The sequence below is a fragment of the Arachis ipaensis genome, chromosome B9, assembly GCF_059453495.1.
Source record: "Arachis ipaensis isolate K30076 ecotype BB chromosome B9, ASM5945349v1, whole genome shotgun sequence".
Taxonomy (NCBI): domain Eukaryota; kingdom Viridiplantae; phylum Streptophyta; class Magnoliopsida; order Fabales; family Fabaceae; genus Arachis; species Arachis ipaensis.
In genome coordinates, this window is record NC_142444.1 from 32,345,767 (window position 1) to 32,365,753 (window position 19,987).

Genomic DNA, 19,987 nt, shown 5'->3' on the forward strand with positions numbered 1-19,987 from the left:
GGGTCTTTGTGGTGGTGGTCTGAGGATCAGCCTGCTGCAGAGGAGGTGCTGACTGGATAGGGATCTCAGGGTCTACAGCCTGAATCTGAGGCGGAGCCTCCTGATGTGATGCTACCTACTGGGTGCCTGCCTGCTCTGCCTCACTCTGTGGATGGGTCTCTGCCTCGTGATCATCCGCTTCCTCCTCAGATGCCTCGGATGGTGTGTCAGGCTCGGAGGGGATGTCGCCAGAGCGTATCATCAGCTTCAGGTGCTCATAGCGTCGCTTGTTGCGACGCTCCATCTGGTCAAGCCGTTGAAACAGGCGGTGCACTAGATAATAGATGGGCTCTGGGGCAGGTGGAGGTGCAGTGGTGGTGGCAGGGTAGCTGTAGAAGAAGAGGGGCCGGCAGATGGTGTGGCTGTGTCAGCAGTAGCAGTGAAGAATGGAGGTCTGTAGCCCAAAGCCAGAAAGTTCCTGCTGTGAGGGATAATCTTTTTGCATTCTGCAGCAGGTGGCTTTTCATCAGCATCCTCCCAAGGCACGTCAGCTCGACGGCCTAGCTGTGTAACCAGATAAGGAAAGGGAAGAGTGCCTCGGACGTGGACCCTGGCCATATAGTACCGGATAAAGTGTGGCAGGTACAGGTCCTTACCCTCCATCACACACCATAGGAGGGTGATCATAGCGGCTGGTATCTCAGTCTCGTGAGTACTCAGCATAATGAAGTTGCTAAGAATCTGATGCCATAGCCGAGCCTCATCATTTAGGTAAATCCACTTGATTCCCTTTGGCATGGTGGTGTTCTGACCCATAATCCAAGGAACGGTCGGGTCAAGGGCTATCCGGGCCTTTACTGCATCCCAATCAAATTGCACGAAGCGCATATCCTCCTCAGCTTTCTGATAACCATCCAGCTGATCAGTTTTAGGCAGAAGCTTCAGAACTTCTTCAATGGCCTCTTCAGTGACCAGAATCTGCTTTCCTCTAAGGTTCACTGCATCTAGGAAAATTTTGAAGTAATTACAGTAGAATTCCCTTACCCAAGATGCATTGACCTCAGTCAGGGGTCTTTCCAAGAAGAACCAGCCTCTTTGTTTGATTTGCTCAGAGGTGTATTGCTAGAGTTCTTCTGGGATCTTCAGAGTCCTCTCCAGGTATAGGTTCCTGGAGGTTGCAAATACCGGATACCTCATCTCGCAGTATCGGTTTGCAAACTTTACTGGATCAGTAGCAGGGATTAGCTGGCCGGCCTTCTCCTGCGGGGTAAAATTTTTCTCCCGCAAGGAGGCATCATGCATGAGATCTATGATAGACATAGAGGCTTCTCCTCTTTTCCGTTTTCCAGTTGTTGCCTTTCCTTTCCCTTTTCTGTGGGAGTCCGACATCCTGAAAAACAGAATTCAAGGATATAATAAAAATAGGAAAACAAGGAGGCAATTAACAAAAGAAGCACATAGTGGCAAAGGAGCAGGAGAGTAAAGAATATGAGCTAAGTAAATGTGCATTAAGGATTGAATAGGAGTTAAAAGTTCAAAAAGAAGAAATCACAATCCAAAATATAATTGAATTCATGTTAAATAGAAAAATTAACATCATGCCATGGTTAGAATGTTAAAAGAAAGTGAAAACAGAAGAGATGTTTTGAAAGGTTAGTTTGGTTAAAATTGAAAAAGAGTTTAGTAAGTTAACATTAGTGAGTTAGTAAAAAGTGGGTTAAAGTAAGTGGCATAATGAAAATATTCCAAGTAACAAGTATTCACAGTTAGAAACTATAAGTAACTCATATCCAAATAAGGAAAACAGGGTGATGATGATTCAAATAGATATAGAGAAAGCAAAAATTGGAATCAAACATCAAAAATGCAGTTTATGAACCAGGAAATCAAAAAGAATAAGAAAGCTTGCCCGGGCAGTCATGAATTGGTTTGGTTAAAGCAGAGGAAAGCAGAGTTCAAAATGCCAAAACCAAAACATGAATGAAAACATTTTACAGAAATTTGGGCAGCATTCCAGCTAAAATTGGATTGTCCCAGAAAATAAACAGTATTCAAATAGTTCATATGAATCAAAATTAAAGCTGCAATTACATATAATGAATATAAACATGAAAATTCAGTGTACAGAGCAGCAAGAAATAAGAAAGTACAGCATATGAACATTACAATCATCACAGCAACAGCAGAATAAAACAAGAAACAAGAACAGTGCAATTAAACAGACCTAAATCCACTAACCACATCCTAGGCTACCTAACAACCTAAAATCCACTACAACATGCATATCTAACTAGCCTAAATATGAACAGAAACAGAAAAAATATGAATTAACGACGAAGGATAGAAGGGTGGCGTTCGTCAGAACCTGGTAGGCGTAAGAGAGAGAGTGGGGCAGAGAGGTGGCTGGGGATGACGGCGGTGGTGTCTGACGCGGCGAAAGAGGGTGGCGCGGCGACGGTGGTTGCTGTTCGGAGGAAGGGAGGGAAAGGGGGGGTGTAATGGGGTGGGGGGGTAATAGGGGAAGGGAGGGGGCGTGGGTGGCGTTGGGCGGTGACGGCGGCGCGGGGGTGGTGGTCGCGGAGAGGCAGTGGCGGTTAGGGGGGAAGAAGAAGAAAGAAGAAGAGAGAAGGGGGAAGGAAGAAGGGGGGTGGGTGGCGGCGAGGTCTGGGTTGTCGGCGGCGTCTGGCGGTGGCGGTGATGGTGGCTGGGTGGTGGTTGGGTGTTGGAGAAGAAGAGAGGAAGTGGAGGGGTTTGGGGAGGAGGGGCGCGACTGATAGGGTTCGCGTGACTGGGGGATTATAATTTGAATCCACGCGATCGCGTGGGGCATGCGGTCGCGTGGTTGGGCTGAAATGGTTTTTGACGCGAACGCATGGGGCACGCGATCGCGTGGAGGGCAACATGCGATCGCGTCGCTGGCATTTGTGCGAAACGCACAATTCCAGTGTCGTTTTAGCGCAACTCTCTGTCTCCTTTTGGGGTGTTGTGTAATCCTATGCGACGCGATCGCGTCGCTCACGCGGTCGCGTGGGATTGGTATTGTGCAAGTGACGCGATCGCGTGAGTGACGCGATCGCGTGGGTCAATTGTGCGAAACGCACAATGGCCGCACGATTCCAGCTTAACTCTCTGGACGTTGGATCTTTACGCCGATCTCCAAGTCACGCGGTCGCGTGAATGACGCGGTCGCATGGGAAGTGTTTGTCGCAACTTGACGCGATCGCATGAGTAATGCGGTCGCGCCGCGCACCATTTTTTTATGCAGTATGCAGAATGCAATGATTAATATGAATGAGATGCAAAACTTCCAGGTTCAATATAATAAAATAAAATAAAACTTGAAAACAAATAAAACTAAATAAAAAATATTGAAAAAGGAACGATCATACCATGGTGGGTTGTCTCCCACCTAGCACTTTTAGTTAAAGTCCTTAAGTTGGACATTTGGTGAGCTTCCTGTTATGGCGGCTTATGCTTAAATTCATCTAGAAATCTCCACCAATGCTTGGAATGCCAATAGCCTCCGGGGTCCCAAACTAGGCATGTGAAGCTTCTGAGCAGCTTCAAACAGATTGTCAGGCTCCCGGGGTGATGATTGTCAGCATAGATTCCAGAATCCCAAATTTTGCTTTTAAATCCGCCTTCGTCTTGATCTATACTTTTTCATCTGGGCGGTTTAGAAATTAGATTCTCACTAGGATAACCAAACGTTTTCCGAGATCCATCCGATTGATCATGATGCCAATCCGTGTACTTCAAGTTGAAGCGTGGAACCTTATTGAACCTTGTGCACCAGCTCTGAGTACGAGCCATTTTCCGCTTACTCTTAAAGCCGCAGAGAGCTCTAAGCTGGCCATCTATTTCAAGCAAACCATATTCAAGTGGAAAAATACAGTTAAAGGTTAAGGATTGTACCCACTTGAAGCTTGTATTGGGTGGTAATGGCCTTGGGCTAGGTAGTTCCAGTGGTTCTGTGAGTTCTACTCCCTTGTACTCTTCTATGAAATTATTCGCTTCCTTGCAAGATTCTTCAAATGTATCCATGTCATAATCAAAGCCATCTATGTCTTCCTCATCACTTAAGTCATAGACTGGAGGTTGAGAGAAATCTACCTCCGTATCATCTTCGTATTCACTTGGGGAAGATTCTTCGATCTCAGAGAATTCACTTGCGGATGCAAGTTCATTACTAGAAGAACTTGACTTGTGACTATCATCATCAAGGAAATTTGCTCTTTGGGTTATTCTGTCTATTTCTTCATGAAAGACTTGCTTTGGGGATTGTGCACAATCCTCCTTAGCATTAATTGTAACATCCTTGACAGAATGCTCCACAACTTTGGATTCCCATAGAGGTTCAGCGTCTCCTAAGTCTTCAACCAACTCTTCTTCTTCAATAATAACAGCTTCCTCTACTTGTTCCAGTACGAAGCCATGCTCTGTCTTGTCTACTGGAGTTTCTAGTATCTCCTTCATGCTATGCTCTTCGTTAGATTGTCCACATGGGGCTGTGGGATGTCCTTGAATGTTCGAACATCTAGAAGATAATTGACTTACTGCTTGCTCCAGTTGATGAAGGGTTGTTTGAAGTCGACTTACTGTTTCCTTGAGGCGAACCTCTGATTCTCGGGGTGATAGATTTGGATATGGCACAGGGGGAAGTGGTGGTGTTTGGGAGTGATTGGATTGGAACTGGGGTAAATGAGGATTATACGGTGGTGAATGGTAAAAAGGAGCTTGTGAGTGTGGTGGTTCAGAGTTATGTTGAGAGGATGGTCTATAAGCACAGGGTGGGGCTTGTTGGTAATTACAAGGTTGTCCACCATGTCTATTTGCTTGGTATGCATTGTAGAATGGTCTTTGTCCATGATATCTTGGAGGGTGTTGTTGCCTAAAGGGTTGATCAGATCCTCTTGGCTCCATCCATCTTTGATTGCTCTGACCTTGATGCATGTTCCTGTTATAACTTCCATTCCTTTCAATAACATTAGAACCAAACTCAAAGCGAAAGGGGTGAGAATTCATAGTAGCTAAAAAGAAATAAAGAGGAAAAAATAAAGACAAATAAACAAGTAAAAGAAAAATATTTACAATAACCAATAGTAAAGCACACAATTGCAGTTCCCCGGCAACGGCGCCATTTTGAAAGAGCTGGAGATCGATGGTTTAGAGGTCATAGTAAACTCTCGTTTTAAGTATAGTTACTAAACCAAGCAATCAACCTTTCTTGCAAACGTTTTGGTTGTCACAAGTAACAAACCCCTAAATAAATTGATAACCGAAGTATTCAAACCTCGGGTCGTCTTCTCAAGGAACTGCAGGGAAGTATGTTCTTATTATTGGTTATGGAGATTGTAAATTGGGGTTTTGAGAATGAGGAAGGAATGATTTAATTAGAAAATAATGTAAATGAAGAACAAGTAATTTAAATGGCAAGTAAAATAAATAAATGACTGTAAATAAACTTTTGGCAAGGTATGAGAAATTAGAGGTCCTATCCTAGCTATCCTTATCAATGATGATGAGAATCGAATCTTAATTCCACTTTGTTAACCTTTACCAAGATAAAGGAAGGTCAAGGGGTTAATTGGTTTGATCTTCGAATCCTATTTATTTCCTAAGAAAAGATTGGGATTATTGAAGTTCATTTAATTAACAAGATAACAATTATCATTCATGTTTGAGTTTGATAACTCCTGAGTTACTGATTTCTTAACCAAGACCAAAAAGGAGAGAAATAAATCTACTGGAATAAAAATGCCTTCAGATGAGAATAATAATAATGTAAATAAAAGAAAGCAATATTAAACTAAAATACCTCAAATAACATTAATTCAAAAGAGTAATCTGTAACATGGAAGAATTCATAAATCAAATTGCAAAAGTAAATAAAAAGGGAATATTGAACCTGATAAAAATATAATCCTGAAAGCGAATAAAATCCTAATTCTAAATCCTAATCCTAAAGAGAGAAGAGAGAGGAGAGAACCTCTCTCTAAACTAAATCTAAACCATGAAAACTAAACTAAAGTGGTCTCCTGTCTGAATGGATGCATTCCCCCACTTCATAACCTCTGGTCTATGCCTTCTGGACTTGAATTTGGGCCAAAAAGGGCTTCAGAATTTGCTGGGAGTGTTTTCTGCAATTTCTGGTGCGTGGCCTCTGTCACGCGTCCGCGTGGGTCACGCGGTCGCGTCATTCGGAGTTTTTCTTGTCACGCGGTCGCATCAGTCATGCGACCGCGTCATATGTGTTCTGCTTAAGGCGCGCGGTCGCATCAGTCATGCAGCCGCGTCGCTGCTTCTTCGCGCTTGGCATGCGGTCGCGTCGCCCATGCGATCGCGTGGATGCCAGTTTCTTCAAAAACTCCGTTTTGTACTTTCCTTCCATTTTTGTATGTTTCCTTTCCATCCTTTAAGTCATTCCTGCCTTAGAAGATCTGAAACTACTCAACACACTAATCACGGCATCGAATGGAAATAAAGGTAATTAAAATAATTAATTTTTAAAGCATAGGAAACATGTTTTTCACATACATCACATAATAAGGAAGGGAAAGTAAAACCATACAATTAATATGAATAAGTGGGTGAAGGATTGAATAAATCACTCAGATTAAGCACAAAATATACCATAAAATATGGGTTTATCAGCATGAAATTGGAGTACAAACAAGAGGCATCTTTTAAGCCCCAAAAACACCAACTGGGTAGCAAGTGTGACGTTAGCCACACTAACTTCAGCACTAACGCCACACTTGTAGCATTAGTGTGGCTAACGGTAGCAATAACGATTAGCACCTGGACCTCAGCTTGATTCACTTCTCTCTCAAGTCCATTTCAAAGCTCAAGCAAGCAAGCCCACAATTGTCAACCAATCAAGGCCACAAGAAGCATCTAGAATAGGAATTTTCATTTAATTGTAATTTGCTTTTAATTTCATTTCATTTTGTAATTTAGGAGAGCCTATATAAAGGCCTTAGTTTTAACATTCAAGCATCTAGAAATTGAAGGAAGGGGGAGAGGGTGAAGACCAATTCGAACCTCTGTGAATTGGCACACTCCAAGAGGAGTGGGTCTTCGGACCCCTCCCCTCCTACACTCTTCTTCCTTTTCTCTTCTTTTTCTTTTCTTAGTCGTAGTTTAATTCCAATTTGTACTTTTCATTTATGAATTTTGAAGTTTTAATTTTAGTTTTAATCTTCGTCTTTACTTTTCTGCACTTTCTTTCTTTTCTATTTTGGTAGAGCAATGATCAACTAACTCTTTTCATTGGGTTAGAGAGCTCTATTGTGATTCAATGGATCAATTGTAGTTCTTATTCTTCTTCTTCTTTCTTTTCTCTTGATTTTACTAGAGATCTTTCGATCTTCATCCAATTGGGTAATTGTCTTGGAAGAGAAATTGCTCATACTTGGATTTCCTCTGAACCTTGGAAGAGGAATGAGGAAATCATGCTAGAAATGCTCTCTCACATTGGATTAGGTTGGGGGTTGGATGGATATTGTGACATTTAATCCTACCAATACTTTGATCTATGAATGTGTGTGGTATAATCAGTGACCAAACTTCATCTCTTCCCATGAGCAATTAAATCAAGGAATTGGGAAATTGTTCAAGCTTAGAGAGATTGGATTGCCAAGGAATTGGGATCCAATCACTTAAGATTGCCAAGGAGATCAATGAATGCATTGATTGAGGAAGAGATAAGAATAAACTTGATCCGGAGGATTGCAATATCTCTTTATCCCAATGTTCATTTTATTTTTAGTTCTTACATTTACTTTTCTTGCCATTTTACTTTTCTGCACTTTATTGCTCTCTTTACTTTTATGCCATTTACATTTCCTTGTCACTTATCACTCCAATATGATTCGTCTAACTAGGATAATCAATTAACCATTGATTGCTTAATCCGTTAATTCCTGTGGATTCGACCTCACTCTATTGTGAGTTTTTACTTGACGACAATTCGGTATACTTGCCGAGGGAAATTTGTTGAGAGACAAGTTTCCGAGCATCAAGTTTATGGCACCGTTGCCAGGGATTAATTGTGATTAACAAACTACCGGTTGATTGATTTACTAGATTAGACACTTTTCTTTTGTCTTTGTTTTCTTTTGTTTCTTTATTTTCTTTTGCTAACTAACTGTTTGTGATATTGCCTCACTAAGAATCCTTCATTTATTACAATGGAGATTCCAATTTCTTTTGGTGATTATTGTTTGAGATAGAGCTTTTTGCAGGAAAAAAAGGAGCATATATCATATTTTAGTCACTCAAATTTCATGGAAAACTCTCCACCACCACAGAATAATTCACTTTACTATGCTCATGGTGGGTGGGAGTATCAAGAACATGAAATGGGGTACTTTCTAGAGCCACAAAATGGTCCATATTTTGGCGAATTTGATCACTACTCAAGTTGTGGCTGGGAAGATCAAAATCAAGGAGATTTCACTCATTCAAACCCTATTCATCAAGAGCCATCACCTCTCAATTATCCAACCTCACCTCTAAGTTTTACATGCCTAAATTCTTCATCACTTGAGTATACCTCAGCACAAAATTCTGTCCCAAATCCATACAATTCATTTTACCATCCACAAAACTCAATCCACTACCCACAAGAGTCATACCACTTTCAGAACACATAACCACAAAACAACCAATTCCATTCACAAGCCAACCCCAACCAACCATCACAACCTACCCAACCTCCTTTAGATAGACTTGCTAGGATAGAACTCATCATTGAAGAACTCAAAAAAAGTAGAGAAGAAGAGAGACTCGCTAGGATAGAACACCTCCTTGAAGAAATAATAAAGACAAATGAAGAGGAGAAAATAGCAAAAAGGGACCATGAAGAAAAATTGAGACAGAATGCACAACTCTATTATGAAGAACAATTCATTGAAGAGCTGAGATCACAAAGAGAGACCACTTCACTCTCTCCAGAAACAGAGGAGTTCATTCAAAGGTCAAGAACAAGGGAGGAATCAGAAGAACAAGAAAAAGAGGCAGCCATACCAAGTGAGATTCATATGAAGAAGGAGAAGGTTGTGAGAATATATAAGCCTAAGGCTCCATACCCACAGAGGTTACTAGTGGTGACAAAAGAACATGCAAACTCACTCCCAAAAGACTCAATGCAACATCATGTAGAAGAAAGGGAGGAAGCCAATCAAGGGAGTCCACACTAGTCCAATAAAATAGAGAGTTGCATAAAGGGTGAGTTCATTGAACCACCAATTCAAGAAGCACTTGATGAAGAGGATGCTCCAACCATCATACAACACCCAAGTCCTAAAATCAAGGTGGTGAAGGCAACCAAAATGAGCACTAAAAAGAGGATGGTGACCAAGAAAAGAAGGACAATATCTATGAAGAAGAAAAGGTCAACTAAAAGCCATCTCACCCCTACCCCAACAAGCAAGTTTACTCAAGCTAACAACAAAGGACAGCTTGCTGGGGAGAGGCACTCAAAACAAGGGGCAATAACTGGCTCCTCTTTCCTCTTGAGGTCATTCCTCTTAACAAACTGGAAGGCAATCCAACCGTAGGTAATATTTCCTTGCTTTGCTTAGTTTACTTTCAATAATTTGGCATATGATTGCATTCTAAGTTTGGTGTTGCCATGCAACAATTTGATTTTCAATCTTCACTGGGTACTTGCAACATTCTAAATTGAGAGTGTCACACTAAGTTTGGTGTTGCCACTTATCTTTCATGCAAGGTACCAAGCACACCACTTATTAATGCAATCAAAATGTCTCTGTTTGTATCTCTTGTGCCTTTATTGTATCCTTAATCTTGCTTGCTGAAATACATGCATACTCACACTTCATTCTAAGACATTCATAATCCAGCATAGACCCCATCACCACTATTTTAATTGTTACTTGAGTATAAGCAATCATTCTAAGTTTGGTGTGGGAAGGGGAAGAATAGGAGAAAAAGGGCAACAACAATGAAGATGAACTACAAGGTGGTAAAGTTCCTTTTCCTCTTACTTATTTCCAGCACTTTAAATTGCATGATTGTCTTCTATTTTCTTTGTATGCATGTGTGATTACTCCTTGTGAATAAGTATAATTTGATATTTAAGTTGTAACATGTTGCTCTGATATCATGATTATCATCTTGAATTTTGCTTGCACCCATTACACTTAAAATGCAAATTATTCTTCTGAAAGGGAAGTGTTGAAGAATTTTATAAATCTTAGGGCAAGCAAAAGATTAAGAGGAGTGGAGGTTCTGATTGTATGATTGTGTATTGAGGTTGCATGTTTGTGAAAACTTGCATGGGAGCTCATAGACAGGAAATGAAGTTTAGAGAAGTATTATGGAATTTCTCAAACATCTATTGATCCAAGAAGCAGTAACAAAAGAAAACAAAAGAAAAAGAAAAACAAAGAACAAGTCCAAGGCTCTGAGCATCAATTACTAGGAAGAAAAAGAAAAAAACAAGAACTCAAAGAGTTATTGTCCTAGTTAAATGCTTGTGGTGGATTTGTATTAAAGAGAGAGGCTTGAGCAAGTAAATCCTAAGGGGTGCTTCAACACCTAATACCTTAGACCAACTGGTTTGGGAGTATTGATTGAAAGCTTATCTAAAGAGCCGCTTTGAGACATGACACTTAGAGTCGAGGCCAAAATCCAAAAAGAAAGAAAAAAAATGCTTGAAAATAAGTGCTGCTTCAAGGTGACAATCTATAAAGAGACTTCCATAATATCATTTGAATGAAAGTCCTAAGATCTAAGACTTCCAAAATGTAAGGACTAATGAGCACTGGAATCCTTGTACAAGCATGCAAATTAGAGTTTACTCCACTACCACTTATTCACTTCACCCATTAAGGCATCATAAGCAATTCTTCAATACATTCCAATTAAGAGAATTCTTTATGCATAGTTCTTTTCTTGCTTGGGGACAAGCAAGATTTAAGTTTGATGTTGTGATGCCAGGGCATCTTGGCTAGTTTTACTAGCCATTTTTTTTGTATGCTTTAGGTTGGTTTCATGCATTTTCTTAGGAAATAAGCAAGTATTTGGTTAAAAATGCATTCATACCTTGATTCAAGCAAACATTGTGAATTTTGAATGATTTCATGAGAATTATGCATGAATTGAATGATAAAATGGATGATGCATAATCTCATGATTAAGAGCAAGACTTTGATGCACTTTGTTTGATTGATTTCAGGTAACAAGAAGCAGAGAAGAGCAACGTTAGTAGCTACGTTAGTGCCACTAACGTGGCCATTAACGTGGAGGAAAAGAGAATCCCAATGTTAGTGAGAAAGTTAATGGCATTAACTTTGAAGAAGGAGAGCATGGAACGTTAGTGGTAAAAGTAAACACCACTAACGTTAGCGAAGGGCAAGAAGACCCACGTTAATTTTCACGTTAGTTACATTAACGTGGGAACTAACGTGGAAGGAAAGGAAAACTCCAACGTTAGTGAAAAAAGTGAACGCCACTAACGTTTGCGAAGCAAAGAAGGCTGATGAGCGGATAATTTATACGCTTTTTGGCATTGTTTTTACATAGTTTTTAGTATGTTTTAGTTAATTTTTAGTATATTTTTATTAGTTTTTATTCAAAATTCACATTTCTGGACTTTACTATGAGTTTGTGTGTTTTTCTGTGATTTCAAGTATTTTCTGGCTGAAATTGAGGGACCTGAGCAAAAATCTTATTCAGAGGCTGAAAAAGGACTGCAGATGATGTTGGATTCTGACCTCCCTACACTCGAAATAGATTTTCTGGAGCTACAGAAGTCCAAATGGTGCGCTCTCAATTGCGTTGGAAAGTAGACATCCAGAGCTTTCCAGAAATATATAATAGTCCATACTTTGCCCGAGTTTAAATGATGCAAACTGGCGTTTAACGCCAGCTTTCTGCCCTATTCTGGCGTTAAACGCCAGAAACAAGTTGCAAAGCAGAGTTAAATGCCAGAAACACGTTACAAACTGGCGTTTGACTCCAGAAATAGCCTAGGAACGTGTAAAGCTCAAGTCTCAGCCCCAGCACACACTAAGTGGGCCCCGGAAGTAGATTTCTGCACTATCTATCGTAGTTTACTCATTTTCTGTAAACCTAGGTTACTAGTTTAGTATTTAAACAACTTTTAGAGATTTATTTTCGCACCTCATGACATTTTTTAGATCTGAACTTTGTATCTTTGACGACATGAGTCTCTAAACTCCATTGTTGGGGGTGAGAAGCTCTGCTGTGTCTCGATGAATTAATGCAATTATTTTTGTTTTCTATTCAAACACGCTTGTTTCTATCTAAGATATTCATTCGCACTTCAATATGATGAATGTGGTGATCCGTGACAATCATCATCATTCTCAACCTATGAACGCGTGCCTGACAATCACTTCCGTTCTACCTTAGATTGAATGAGTATCTCTTGGATTCCTTAATCGGAGTCTTCGTGGTATAAGCTAGAATCCATTGGCAGCATCCTTGAGAATCCGGAAAGTCTAAACCTTGTCTGTGGTATTCTGAGTAGGATTTAGGGATTGGATGACTGTGACGAGCTTCAAACTCACAAGGGTTGGGCGTAGTGACAGACGCAAAAGGATCAATGGATCCTATTCCAACAGGAGTGAGAACCGACAGATGATTAGCCGTGCGGTGACAGCGCACTTGGACCATTTTCACTGAGAGGACGGATGGTAGCCATTGACAACGGTGATCCACCAACATACTGCTTGCCATAGGAGGAAATTTGCGTGCGTGAAGAAGATGACAGTAGGAAAGCAGAGATTCAGAAGACAAAGCATCTCCAAAACTCCAACATATTCTCCATTACTGCATAATAAGTATTTATTTCATGCTCTTTTATTCTTCGCAATTCAAACTGATAATTATAATTGATATCCTGACTAAGAGTTACAAGATAACCATAGATTGCTTCAAACCAACAATCTCCGTGGGATTCGACCCTTACTCACGTAAGGTATTACTTGGACGACCCAGTGCACTTGCTGGTTAGTGGTACGAGTTGTGAAAAGTGTGATTTACAATTTCGTGCACCAAGTTTTTGACACCGTTGCCGGGGATTTTTCGAGTTTGAACAACTGACGGTTCATTTTGTTGCTTAGATTAGGAGAACTTTGCCTTTTGGGTCAGAGTCTTTTATTTTCTTTTCAAAAATCTTTTAAAAAAAATTTCTTTATTAATCTTTAGAGTTTTCTGTTTGAGTTTAGATTCATATTTTAAGTTTGGTATCAATTGCATGTTTTTATTTTCCTTTAAATTTTCGAAATTTGTGTTCATTGTTCTTTTTTGATCTTCAAGTTGTTCTTGCTATTTTTCTTGTTTGATCTTTAGTTTTCTTTGCTTTATGTCTTTCCTTGTTTTTCTTGTGCATTTTCAAATTATCAGTATTCAAAAAAATTTATATATTAAATACTCTTTTAAAACACGTTAAATTTATAGCTCAGTTGGCTAGAGCGTTGTGCTTATGTTCTTGGTAATTGGGCATCTTCCTCTTAAAACTTTTTCAAAAATAATTTTTCTTTGATTAAATCTTGTGTCAAACTTTTAAGTTTGGTGTTTTCTTGTTAGTTTTCTTTAACTTTCGAAAATTTGTTTTTAGTTTTCTAAAAATTTTAAGTTTGGTGTTCTTTTTATGTTCTTGAGTCTTTAAACTTTATTCTTGTTGTTCTTGTGAATCTTCAAGGTGTTCTTGAGTCTTTTTTGTGTTTTGATCTTAAATTTTTTATGTTTGGTGTTCCTTGGTGTTTCTCCTCCAAATTTTCAAAAATAAGGAGCATTAGATCTAAAAATTTTAAGTTTTGTGTCTTTTTATTGTTTTTCTCTTTCTTTATTAAATTAAAAAATATTTTCCCTCTTTATTCTAATTGATTTTCGAAATTTTCCTTTAAAAATTCAGATTTTTATTTTAAAACTTTCTATTTTATCTTGTCTTAGTTTTAAAAAAAAAAATTTTCAAAATTCAAATCTTTTTCGAAAATCATATTCAAAAATTTTAAAATCTTTTCAATTAATTAGTCAATTCAACATTCAAACTTCTTTTTATTTTCCTTTTCTTTTAATTTTCGAAATCTACATTTTATCTTCTAATTATTTTACTTTATTTTATTTCATTTTTTTGGTTAGTTTTAATTAAATAAAATAAAAATAAAAATATATTTTACTTGCAAATTCACATCATCTCCCTTTCTCCATTATGGATCTAAGTGGAAATGAACAGTCCAGAAGGACTCTGGGGTCATATGCTAATCCCATTACTACTGCATATGGGAGTAGCGTCTGTATACCCTCCATTAAAGCAAGCAGTTTTGAGCTAAATCCTCAGCTCATTGTCATGGTGCAGCAAAATTACCAGTATTCCGGTCTTCCACAGGAAGAACCTACTGAGTTTCTGGCACAATTCTTGCAAATTGTTGACACAATACGTGACAAGGAGGTAGATCAGGATGTATACAGACTGTTACTGTTTCCGTTTGCTATAAAAGATCAAGCTAAAAGGTGGTTAAATAACCAACCTACAGCAAGCATAAGAACATGGAAACAATTATCAGACAAATTCCTGAATCAATATTTTCCTCCAAAATGGATGACACAGCTAAGGCTGGACATCCAAGGCTTTAAACAAAAGGATGATGAATCCGTTTATAATGCCTGGGAGAGGTACAGAGGGATGCTAAGGAAATGTCCCTCTGAAATGTTTTCAGAGTGGGTGCAATTAGACATCTTCTACTATGGGCTTACAGAAAAAGCTCAGACATCTCTAGACCACTCAGCTGGTGGATCTATACACATGAGAAAGACCATTGAAGAGGCTCAAGAGCTCATTGATATAGTGCCAGAAATCAGCATCTGTACATAAGTGATGAGTCCTCCATGAAAGAAGAAGCTAAGGCAGTATCAACTAACTTTAGTCCTCAAGAACAAGTTGCTGAACTCAATCAGCAACTATCTTCTATAACAAGGCAGTTAGCAGAATTTAAGGAGATGCTACAAAAAACCAAAATTGCTAACAAGGATATAAAATCACAATTGAATCAGACAAAACAGCAGTTATCAAAATAGATAACAGAGGAGTGCCAAGCAGTTCAATTAAGAAGCGGAAAAATATTAAATATCTCAACTCAAAGCAGCAGAAAGCCAAGAAAGGAACAGCTGACAGAGGATGAGCAACCTGCTACCCAAAATCCCTCTGATGACAGTAAGAGCCCAGAGAGGAATAAGTCCGGCATTCAAACGCCAGAAAAGCGTTGGAATCTGGCGTTAAACGCCAAATCCACGTCCAACCCTGGCATTCAAACGCCAGTGAGGGATCAGACACCTGCAAGTGATGATAATAACTCCCTCAAGAAGGCTTCTCAACCTGCCTCTGTAGGAAATAAGCCTGCAGCAACTAAGGTTCAAGAATATAAAGCCAAAATACCTTATCCTCAGAAACTCCGCCAAGCGAAACATGATAAATAATTTGCCCGCTTTGCAGACTACCTCAGGACTCTTGAAATAAAGATTCCGTTTGCAGAGGCACTTGAGCAAATACCCTCTTATGCTAAGTTCATGAAAGAGATCTTAAGTCATAAGAAGGATTGGAGAGAAACAGAAAAAGTTTTTCTCACTGAAGAATGCAGTGCAGTCATTCTAACAAGCTTACCAGAAAAGCTTAAAGATCCCGGAAGCTTTATGATACCATGCACATTAGAGGGTGCTTGTACCAAGACAGCTCTATGTGATCTTGGGGCAAGTATCAACCTAATCCCTGCATCCACTATCAGAAAGCTTGGCTTGACTGAAGAGGTCAAACAAACCCAGATCTGTCTTCAACTTGCTGATGGCTCCATTAAATACCCATCAGGCATAATTGAGGACATGATTGTCAAGGTTGGGCCATTTGCCTTCCCTACTGACTTTGTAGTGCTGGAAATAGAGGAGCACAAGAGTGCAACTCTCATTCTAGGAAGACCATTCCTAGCAACTGGACGAACCCTCATTGACGTCCAAAAAGGGGAGATAACCCTGAGAGTCAATGAGGATGAGTTTAAGTTGAATGTTGTCAAAGCTATGCAGCATCCAGACACATCAGAAGACTGCCTGAGCGTTGATATTATTGACTCCCTGGTAGAAGAGGTCAATATGACTGAGAGTCTCGAATCAGAGCTAGAGGACATTTTTAAAGATGTTCAGCCTGATCTGGAGGAACCAGAGAAAATAAAAGAGCCTCTGAAAATTCCTCAGGAAGAGGAGAAACCTCCTAAACCCGAGCTCAAATCACTACCACCATCCCTGAAATACGTATTTCTGGGAGAAGGTGACACTTTTCCTGTAATCATAAGCTCTGCTTTAGGGCCACAGGAAGAGAAAGCACTAATTCAGGTGCTAAGGACACACAGGACAACTCTTGGGTGGTCCATAAGTGATCTTAAGGGCATTAGCCTAGCCAGATGCATGCATAAGATCCTATTAGAGGATGATGCTAAGCCAGTGGTTCAACCACAGAGGCGGTTAAATCCCGTCATAAAGGAGGTGGTGCAGAAAGAGGTCACTAAGTTACTAGAGGCTGTGATTATTTATCCTATTTCTGATAGCCCCTGGGTGAGCCCTGTCCATGTTGTCCCTAAGAAGGGAGGAATGACAGTGGTTCATAATGAAAAAAATGAACTGGTTCCTACAAGAACAGTTACAGGGTGGCGTATGTGTATTGACTACAGAAGGCTCAATACAGCCACCAGGAAGGATCATTTTCCTTAACCATTCATAGACCAGATGCTAGAGAGACTAGCAGGTCATGAATATTACTGCTTTTTGGATGGCTATTCAGGTTACAACCAAATTACAGTAGATCCTCAGGACCAAGAGAAAATAGCATCCACATGTCCTTTTGGAGTGTTTTCCTACAGAAGGATGCCTTTTGGCCTGTGTAATGCACCTACAACCTTTCAGAGGTGCATGCTCTCTATCTTCTCTGATATGGTAGAGAAGTTTCTGGAAGTCTTTATGGATGACTTTTCAGTATTTGGAGACTCATTCAGCTCCTGCCTTAACCATTTAGCACTTGTTCTGAAAAGATGCCAAGAGACCAACCTAGTTTTAAACTGGGAAAAATGTCACTTTATGGTGACCGAAGGGATTGTCCTTGGGCATAAAATTTCAAACAAGGGAATAGAGGTGGATCAAGCTAAAGTTAAAGTAATTGAAAAATTACCACCACCTGCCAATGTTAAGGCAATCAGAAGCTTTCTAGGGCATGCAGGATTCTATAGGAGGTTTATAAAAGATTTTTTAAAAATTGCAAAACCTCTGAGCAATCTGCTAGCTGCTGACATGCCATTTGTGTTTGACACAGAGTGTCTGCAGGCGTTTGAGACCCTGAAAGCTAAGCTGGTCACAGCACCAGTAATTTCTGCAACAGACTGGACATTACCATTCGAACTAATGTGTGATGCCAGTGACCATGCCATTGGTGCAGTATTGGGACAGAGGCATAACAAGCTTCTGCATGTCATTTATTATGCTAGCAGTGTTTTAAATGATGCCCAGAAAAATTACACAACCACAGAAAAAGAATTGCTTGCAGTGGTTTATGCCATTGACAAGTTTAGATCATACTTAGTAGGATCAAAAGTGATTGTGTACACTGACCATGCTGCTCTAAAATATCTCCTCACGAAGCAGGATTCAAAACCCAGACTCATAAGATGGTGTTGCTTCTGCAAGAGTTTGATATAGAAATAAGAAACAGAAAAGGGACAGAGAATCAAGTAGCTGATCACCTATCCCAGATAGAACCAGTAGCAGGAGCATCCCTCCCTCCTACTGAGATCTCTGAAACCTTTCCGGATGAGCAATTGTTTGCTATTCAGGAAGCTCCGTGGCTTGCAGACATTGCAAACTATAAGACTCAAGGTTCTCCTTCTATAACCATGGAGAGGAAGCATGAAAAACTTCTCTCAATATAGAGTCAAACAAAACCCCCACATTCAAACTCTAAGTTTGGTGTTGGGAGGCCACAACCAAACTCTAAGTTTGGTGTTGAGAGGCCTCATCCCTGCTCTGATTATCTGTGAGGCTCCATGAGAGCTCACTGTCAAGCTATTGACATTAAAGAAGCGCTTGTTGGGAGGCAACCCAATGTTATTTAATTATATCTATTTATTTTCCATGACTATTTTATATTTTTTTTAGGTTGATGATCATGTGAAGTCACAAAAACAATTGAAAAATAAAAAATAGAATGAAAAATAGCATCAAAAAAATAGCTCACCCTGGAGGATAAGCTTACTGGCGTTAAACGCCAGAAACAAGCACAGGATTGGCGTTTAATGCCAGAACAGAGCATCAAGTTGGCGTTTAACGCCAGAAACAAGGAGCAGTCTGGCGTTAAACGCTAGGATTGCACTCTAAGGGTGGTTACATGCCTAAATGGAACAGGGATGCTAAGTCCTTGACCCCTCAGGATCTGTGGATCCCACAGGATCTCCACCTACCCCACTCTCTTTTCCATACTCTCTTCACCACTCACATCCATCCATCATAAACCCATCATACACACTATCACCCTCCCTTGGCCGAACCCACCACACATCTCCATCTCCTCCTTTCTTTCTTCTTTTGCTCGAGGATGAGCAAACATTTTAAGTTTGGTGTGGAAAAAGCCCCGCTTTTTAATTTTCCATAACCATATGGCACCTTCCATGAGATTAGAGAAGATCAAAGAGCTATGAGGGAGGAGCAACAAAGGCAAGGAAGAGACATAGAGGAGCTCAAGAGCACCATTGGGCCTTCAAGAAGAGGAAGACGCCATCCTCACTAAGGTGGACCCGTTCCTTAATCTCCTTGTTCTTATTTTCCTGTTTTTCGTTTACTATGCTTTATGTTTATGTTTGTGTCTTATTACATGATCATTAGTATTTAAGTGTCTATGTCTTAAAGCTATGAATGTCCTATGAGTCCATCACCTTTCTTAAATGAAAAATGCTTTAATTACAAAAGAACAAGAAGTACATGAATTTCGAATTTATCCTTGAAATTAGTTTAATTATTCTGATGTGGTGACAATACTTTTTGTTTTCTGAATGAATACTTGAACAGTGCATATGTCTTTTGATATTGTTGTTTATGAATGTTAAATATGTTGGCTCTTGAAAGAATAATGAAAAGGAGAAATGTTATTGATAATCTGAAAAATCATAAAATTGATTCTTGAAGCAAGAAAAGCAGTGAACACAAAAGCTTGCAAAAAAAAAGAAAAAAAAAAGAAAAAGAAAAAGAAAAAGCAAGCAGAAAAAGCCAAAAGCTCTTTAAACCAAAAGGCAAGAGCAAAAAGCCAGTAACCCTTAAAACCAAAAGGCAAGGATAATAAAAAGGATCCAAGGCTTTGAGCATCAATGGATAGGAGGGCCTAAAGGAATAAAATCCTGGCCTAAGCGGCTAAACCAAGCTATCCCTAACCATGTGCTTGTGGCGTGAAGGTGTCAAGTGAAAACTTGAGACTGAGCGGTTAAAGTCGAGGTCCAAAGCAAAAATAAGAGTGTGCTTAAGAACCCTGGACACCTCTAATTGGGGACTCTAGCAAAGTTGAGTCACAATCTAAAAAGGTTCACCCAATTATGTGTCTATGGCATTTATGTATCCGGTGGTAATACTGGAAAACAAAGTGCTTAGGGCCACGGCCAAGACTCATAAAGTAGCTGTATTCAAGAATCAACATACTGAACTAGGAGAATCAATAACACTATCTGAATTCTGAGTTCCTATAGATGCCAATCATTCTGAACCTCAAAGGATAAAGTGAGATGCCAAAACTGTTTAGAGGCAAAAAGCTACTAGTCCCGCTCATCTAATTGGAGCTAAGTTTCATTGACATTTTGGAATTTATAGTATAATCTCTTCTTTTTATCCTATTTGATTTTCAGTTGCTTAGGGACAAGCAACAATTTAAGTTTGGTGTTGTGATGAGCGGATAATTTATACGCTTTTTGGCATTGTTTTTACATAGTTTTTAGTA